At 36.4% G+C, this 6,569-nt stretch overlaps 1 non-coding gene across 1 annotated transcript; it reads right to left on the reverse strand.

Annotated features, from left to right (window-relative positions):
• Nucleotides 1-5,142: 5,142 nt before the first annotated feature.
• On the reverse strand, nt 5,143-5,246 carry LOC115031479. The gene has a single exon (XR_003837095.1). It is a non-coding gene; the product is annotated as a U6 spliceosomal RNA (small nuclear RNA).
• Between the last annotated feature and the right edge of the window lie 1,323 nt (nt 5,247-6,569).

Below are 6,569 nucleotides of genomic sequence, written 5' to 3' on the forward strand. Positions count from 1 at the left end.
GGTCCGACAAAATAATGAATGTGTGTATGAATAAATATGTGTTTCTATGCACATTTGCTTGTATAAAAGTGCTTCATTTTGCCAGGATTATTCTCTTTTCCTCATTTAGTAAAAGCTAATTGCTTCAAGCCTCACTCTTGCTTGGCCAAAGAGAAGCAAGTCTCCCAGTCAATAGAGAAAGCACCCTTAGCAATAAATCCTCTACTGAGTTCCATGTTGCTATACAGCATATGTTAGTTGCCAGAGAACTATAAAGTAAGTTTGTAAAGTAAATAAGAGTTAAGTTTTTCAGTACTTATCAAGCACAGATGATTATAAAGTGAAAATTATAAAGTAAATAAGATTTAGTTTTATCAGCACTTATGAGGCACAGAGAATCAGAGAATTATAAAGTAATAATAAGTGAAATAATAGAGAGTTAAGTTTCTTCAGTGCCTGATGAAGCACAGAACAGTAATAAAGTTATAAAATGAAGATACAGCATTTAATAAAGCATAGAGAGTTAAAAAGAGAAGCTAGAAGTTTTTAGCTACAAAATAAGCAAGAATGTGTTTAATTTTTCAGAAGACATCAGCTTCTAGCATCCAGCATAGTTAGAGAGTCAAAGGGCCAGAAATCATCAGTCCTTTTACCTGCATGCCTCTGACTCTGTGCCAACTTGAGCATCTCTTCCCTCAGGCCAGGGAGACTCATGGGAACAGTCAAGTTGAGTATCATATAGAACATCTATTTTAATTTACAAACAAGATATATTCAGTGGATTGGATATTCAAACATTCATTTAAGGATGAAAAGCAATTAGAATGGTATTATAAACATGTGGGTTTTGACCCATTTGGGGATAACGTATCAGATATCCTGCATACTAGATATTTACATTACAATTTTTTAAACTAGAAAAATTACAGTTATAAATTTGTAACAATATTATTTTATGGTTATGGTTCACCAAAACATGAGGAAGTATATTAAGAAGTTACAATATTGAGAAAGTCGAGAGGCGCTAAATTAGAAAAGTGAAGTATTTAATGTAACAAATATTCAATATTATAAGTGTCACAAAACCAAATTTAAACAATATATTTCTATTGATCCAGCCAAACAGAGGACACTGAAAGGAAATATCCAACACAAGGAGGTTTACTATACCTAAAAAAAAAACAACACCCAAGAAGTTAAACATGTCACAACAAACTCAAAATAGGAGAGTCATACACATAATTCCACCTCCAGCAACAGAAATAACAGGAACTAACAATCATCTGTCTTTAATATCTCTCACTATCAATGGGCTCAATTCTCCAATAATAAGACATAGGACAACAGACTCAATACATAAACAGAACCCAGCATTTTGCTGAATGTTGTAAGCCAGCCCAAGGCCTACTTGAACTGGGTACACCTGAGAGGCAGGCTGGGGCTGAAAAAGACTTAGACAGCCAGAGATCAATGGAGACAAGACAAAGGTACTGATAAAGGCCTGCCAGTTTACTAAGAGAGTGTGCTTATAAGGGGGAGGGCCCATCCTCCACCAGTCCATTCTTGGTGTCTGGAGCCAGCCTGCAGGTGACATGCAGAACAGGATGTTCCTCCAGAATAACTCAGGGGCCTCTCAGCTGGTAGCATTGTCTTGAAGAGAGCAGTGGCAGGTGACAGAACAAAAGAGCAATCTAGGTCAGAAGGCTCCGCCCTAGGTAATCTCTTTCTTAGTGGCAGCAAGGTCAAAGTCTGGATCAGCCTGCTTCAGGCTGGGGGAGCCTACAGCTGCATACGGGAAACACACCTCAGTGACAAAGACAGCCACTACGTCAGATTAAAAGGCTTGAAAAAAACTTTTCCAAGCAGCATCAAGAAACAAGCTGAAGTTGCCATTCTAATAAAATAGACTGTCAACCCAAAGTTATCAAATGCAATGGGGAAGGACACTTCATATTCATCAAAGGAAAAATCCACTAAGAGGAAACCTCTGTCCTGATCATCGATGACCCAAATGCAAGGGCCATATATTTACATTTATAAAAGAAACTTTACTAAAGCTCAAAACACACATTGAACCTCATACCAATGGACGGTCTTTGAAACAGAAACTAAAGAGATACAGAGAAACTAAAAGAAGTTATAAACCAAATGGTTTAACAGATGAACATTACACCCCAAAACAAGACAATATACCTTTTTCTCAGCACCTCGTGGAATGTTCTTCAAAATTGACCATATGATTAGACATATAATAAGCCCCAACTGATAAAGAAGACTGATATAACCCTATGAATTCTATCAGATTGAAATAATCCCATAAAGTCTATTAAATCACCAAGGACAAAAGCTAGACTTTAATAACAACAAAAAACAACAGAAAGCCCACTCATGGACACTGAATAACTCTCTGATCAATGATAACTTGGTCATGAAGAAAAAAGAATCAAGGACCTTATAGAATTCAATGAAAATGAAGACACATCATATCCAAACTTATGAGGCACAATGGAGCAAGAGAAAGGACTCAAGGAGCTGAAGGGATTTGCAGCCCCATAGGAGGAACAACAATATAAACCAATCAGTACCCCCAGAGCTCCCAGGGCCTAAACCACCAACTAAAGAGTACACATGGAGGGACTCAAGGCTCCAGCAACATATGTATCAGAGGATGGCTTTGTGGGAAATCTATGAGAGGAGAGGTCCTTAGTCTTGTGAAGGCTCGATGTCCCAGTGTAGGGAAATGCTAAGACAGAGAAGCAGGAGTGGCTGGTTTAGTGACCGAGGAAGGGGGAATGAGATAGGGTGGCTTTTGGAGGGGAAATGAGGAAAGGGGATGAAATTTGAAATATAAGTAAAGAAAATATCAATAAAAATCCTAAAAAAAAAAGAAAGCACTATTAAAAGGAAAATCCATAGCACTAAGTGTCCTTATAAAGAAATTAGAGAGATCCCATACAAGCAACTTAACAGCATACATGAAACCTCTAGAAGAGAAAGGAGCATATACACCCAAGAGGAGTAGAATAAAGGAAATAGTCAAACTTGGGCTGAAACCAAGCAGTTAGAACCAAAGAGCCAAAGAGAACGATACAATTATTGAACAAAACCAAGAGCTGGGTTTTTTTGTTTGTTTGTTTGTTTTTTGTTTGTTTGTTTGAGAAAATCAACATGATAGATAAAACTTTAGCCAAACTAACTAAAGGGCCCAGACACAGTATCCAAATTAACAAAATCAAAAATGAAATGGGAGACATAACAACAGAAACTGAGGAAATTCAAAAAATCAGAACCTACTACAAAAGTCTATGCAATACAAAACTGGAAAATCTAAATGAAGTGGATGGTTTTCTAGACAGATACCATGTACCAAAGTTTAATCATGATCAGGTAAACCATTTAAACAGTTTAACCACTGCTAAGGAAATAGAAAGTTTCATCCAAACCTCCCAACCAAAAAGAGAGAGCAGCGGTCCAAATGGTTTTAGTGCAGAATTCTACCAGACCTCCAAAGAAGAGCTAATACCAATACTCCACAAACTATTCCATGAAACAGAAATTAAAGGAACTCAATGTAATTCAGTCTATGAAGCCACAGTTACTCTAATACCTAAACCATACAAAGACCCAATAAAGTAAGAGGACTTTAGAGCAATCTTGCATATAAATATCAATGCAAAAAATACTCAATAAAATTCTCACAAACTTAAATCCAAGAACACATGAAAACCATCACTTACCACCATCAAGTAGGCTTCATTCCAGGGATGCAGGGATGGTTCACACTATCTAAGCAAATTCCAGGGAAAAAGCAACACAATCAACTCTTAGATTTTGGAAAAGCCTTCAACAAAACACAACACTCTCTTATATTACAATTCCTGGAGAGATCAGGAATTATGGCACACACCTAAACATAATAAGAGCAATATATAGCAAACCAACAGTCACTTCAAATTAAATGCGAAGAAATTAGAAGTAATCCTACTAAAATTTGGGACAAGACATGGTTGCCCACTCTCTCACTATCTATTCAATATATAATCAATACAGTACTAAAAGTTCCTACTAGAGCAATTAGACAAAAAAGGGGAATCAGAAAATACACATTGGAAAGGAAGAAGTCAAAGTATCACTATTGCAGATGATATAATAATATATAAGCAACCCCCAAAATTCTACCAGAGAACTACAACTGAAAAACAACTTCAACAAAGTGAATGGATATAAAATGAACTCAAACAAATCAATAGCCTTTCTTTACATAAATGATAAACAAGCTGTGAAAGAAATTAGGGAAACAACACCCTTCACAATAGCCACAAATAGTATAAAACATCTTGGTGTAACTCTCACCAAACAAGTGAAAGATCTGTATGAGAAGAACTTCAAATTCCTGAAAAAGAAATGGAAAATTACATCAGAAGATGGAAAGATCTCCCATGCCCTCCTCTGAGAGGTCCTCAAAGCAGCTGACTGAGACAGAAGCAGATATTTACACTCAACCATTGGACTGAAGTCAGGGACCCCAGTGGTTGAATTAAGGGAATGATTGAAGAAACTGAAGGGGAGAATGACACCATAGGAAGATCAGCAGTCTCATGTAATCCAGGCTCTAGGGAACTCCCTGAGACTGAGCCACCAATCAGGATCATATACGGGCTGTCTCAGGCCCTTGGCACAGGTATAGCAGATGCCTGCCTGTACTGGCTTCAGAAGATGTGCTTAATCCTCCAGAGACTTGACACCCCAGGGAAGGTTGCAGTCTGGTGTGGGAGGAGCACCCTCTAGGAGGCAAGGGGTATGGAATGGGATGAGGGACTATAGGAGAGGGGACTGAGGGTTTCAATGACAAATTTAAATAAATAAAATAAAATAACAAAATTAAAAACAAAACAAAACCCTGGGATCATCTAAGAATCTCTTGAGTGAAAGTGATATAAATGAAAAATGCTGAAGAAGACCTTTGCTGTGGGATCTTTTGTTTGAGTGTACAGAGACAAGTACATTCACTAGTTCTGCACTCAAAATGGAAAAAGCCAGGAATAAGATAAATATTCTTTCAGAAAAATGATAAACTGCACATTTATATGACATTCTTCTACAATGCAATATGAGTTACTAAAATTGGTTATGTATACTCTAGGTTCAGATTATTTTGTACTTAAAAATATGAAATGCCTCACAAATTTGCAAATCACCCTTTTGGAGGGGCCAGTGCTAATCTTCTTTGTATTGTCCCAGATTTAGCATGCACTGCCAAAACAAGCACAGATACTGTATTTATGACATTTATGTTTAATCATGTGACTAAATAGAAATCTAATTTATACATCTTAACTGCTATTAAATTTCCATAATTATATAATGTGAGTTTTCTGTTCAATATTTTTTAAATGGCAAGTAAATTATAGTATATTCTGTAAAAACTTAAAGCACAAAGTCAGGTTTTTCACTTAAGTGAATGGTAAAAGCTATTCAGTATCCATAGAAACAAATCATAAATATGATTTAATGGTTTTGGTGGCAACTGGAAATTTTGAGTGAATTAATGGGATACAGAAGTGGAATAGATTTACATTAGTTGCATCTTTGATGTTTTCTTTCTTTGTGTATATGTGTGTGTTCATGATTGTATGTTTATGGATATGTTTGTTTGCACATGTATGTCTCCACAAGTGTGCAAATGCCTGGGAAACAATAGAATAACTACAGGTGCTATTTCTCTAGAAATAACCAACTTGGGTTTTTTGTTTGTTTGTTTTTGTGTTTTTTGGTTTTTGTTTGTTTGTTTGTTTGTTTTCTGAAACATGGTCTCTCAGTGGCCTGGAAATCACCAAGAAGACTCTTCTGATTAACCAGCGAATCACTTCTCCTACTTCTGCTTTCCAGTAGAGGGTTTATGAAGGTTCACCATCACATTGTCTTCTTTTACTTGAAATCAAGGTATCAGATTCATATCCTGATGCTTTTTCAAGTACTTTCCAGACAGAACTATTGCCCTTGTCTTTGTGCTATTTCTTATACCAGAAAATATGATTATAACAGAGGAGATGTGAAGAAAATAATCTGTTTGATCTTGGCAGTAGGAGGAGTATACAATTGTATTTCATTAAGCAAAGACTTATTCTGTATTAGTTGAACAAAAATTGTTACTGCAAAACTTTGATACATTTCTTTATCTCACTTCAAATGCACACATCAGATAGACTTGACCTGTCTCTTTAAAATTAATTAATTTTTAACAATAGCTCTCAGGGAAAGAGGAGCAACTATTAGAAGCAGCCACTGTGCAGAATTCCCAAAAGAAAGAGAAAAAATGAAAATAAGCTATTTCAAAGCCCTCCTAGGGACAGAAGGAAAACGGGAGACGTCCTGTTTCCTCTCTGACTCCTATGGAAATATTCTTAGCTCTGGTTAGGATATCTGTGTCCCTTTGAGCTGTCTATTGTCTGTTTTTGGTGCACCAAATTGTCTATATGTTTGTCAATTCATGTTTGGATGATTGAATGATTGTTGTTCTGTGTTTCATGTTGAAAAATATAAAAAGCAGTCTCAGTCTGCACAGCAAAAATTGACAAGTTAGCTGCACG

Source organism: Mus caroli, chromosome 6, assembly GCF_900094665.2.
Source record: "Mus caroli chromosome 6, CAROLI_EIJ_v1.1, whole genome shotgun sequence".
Classification (NCBI taxonomy): Eukaryota; Metazoa; Chordata; class Mammalia; order Rodentia; family Muridae; genus Mus; species Mus caroli.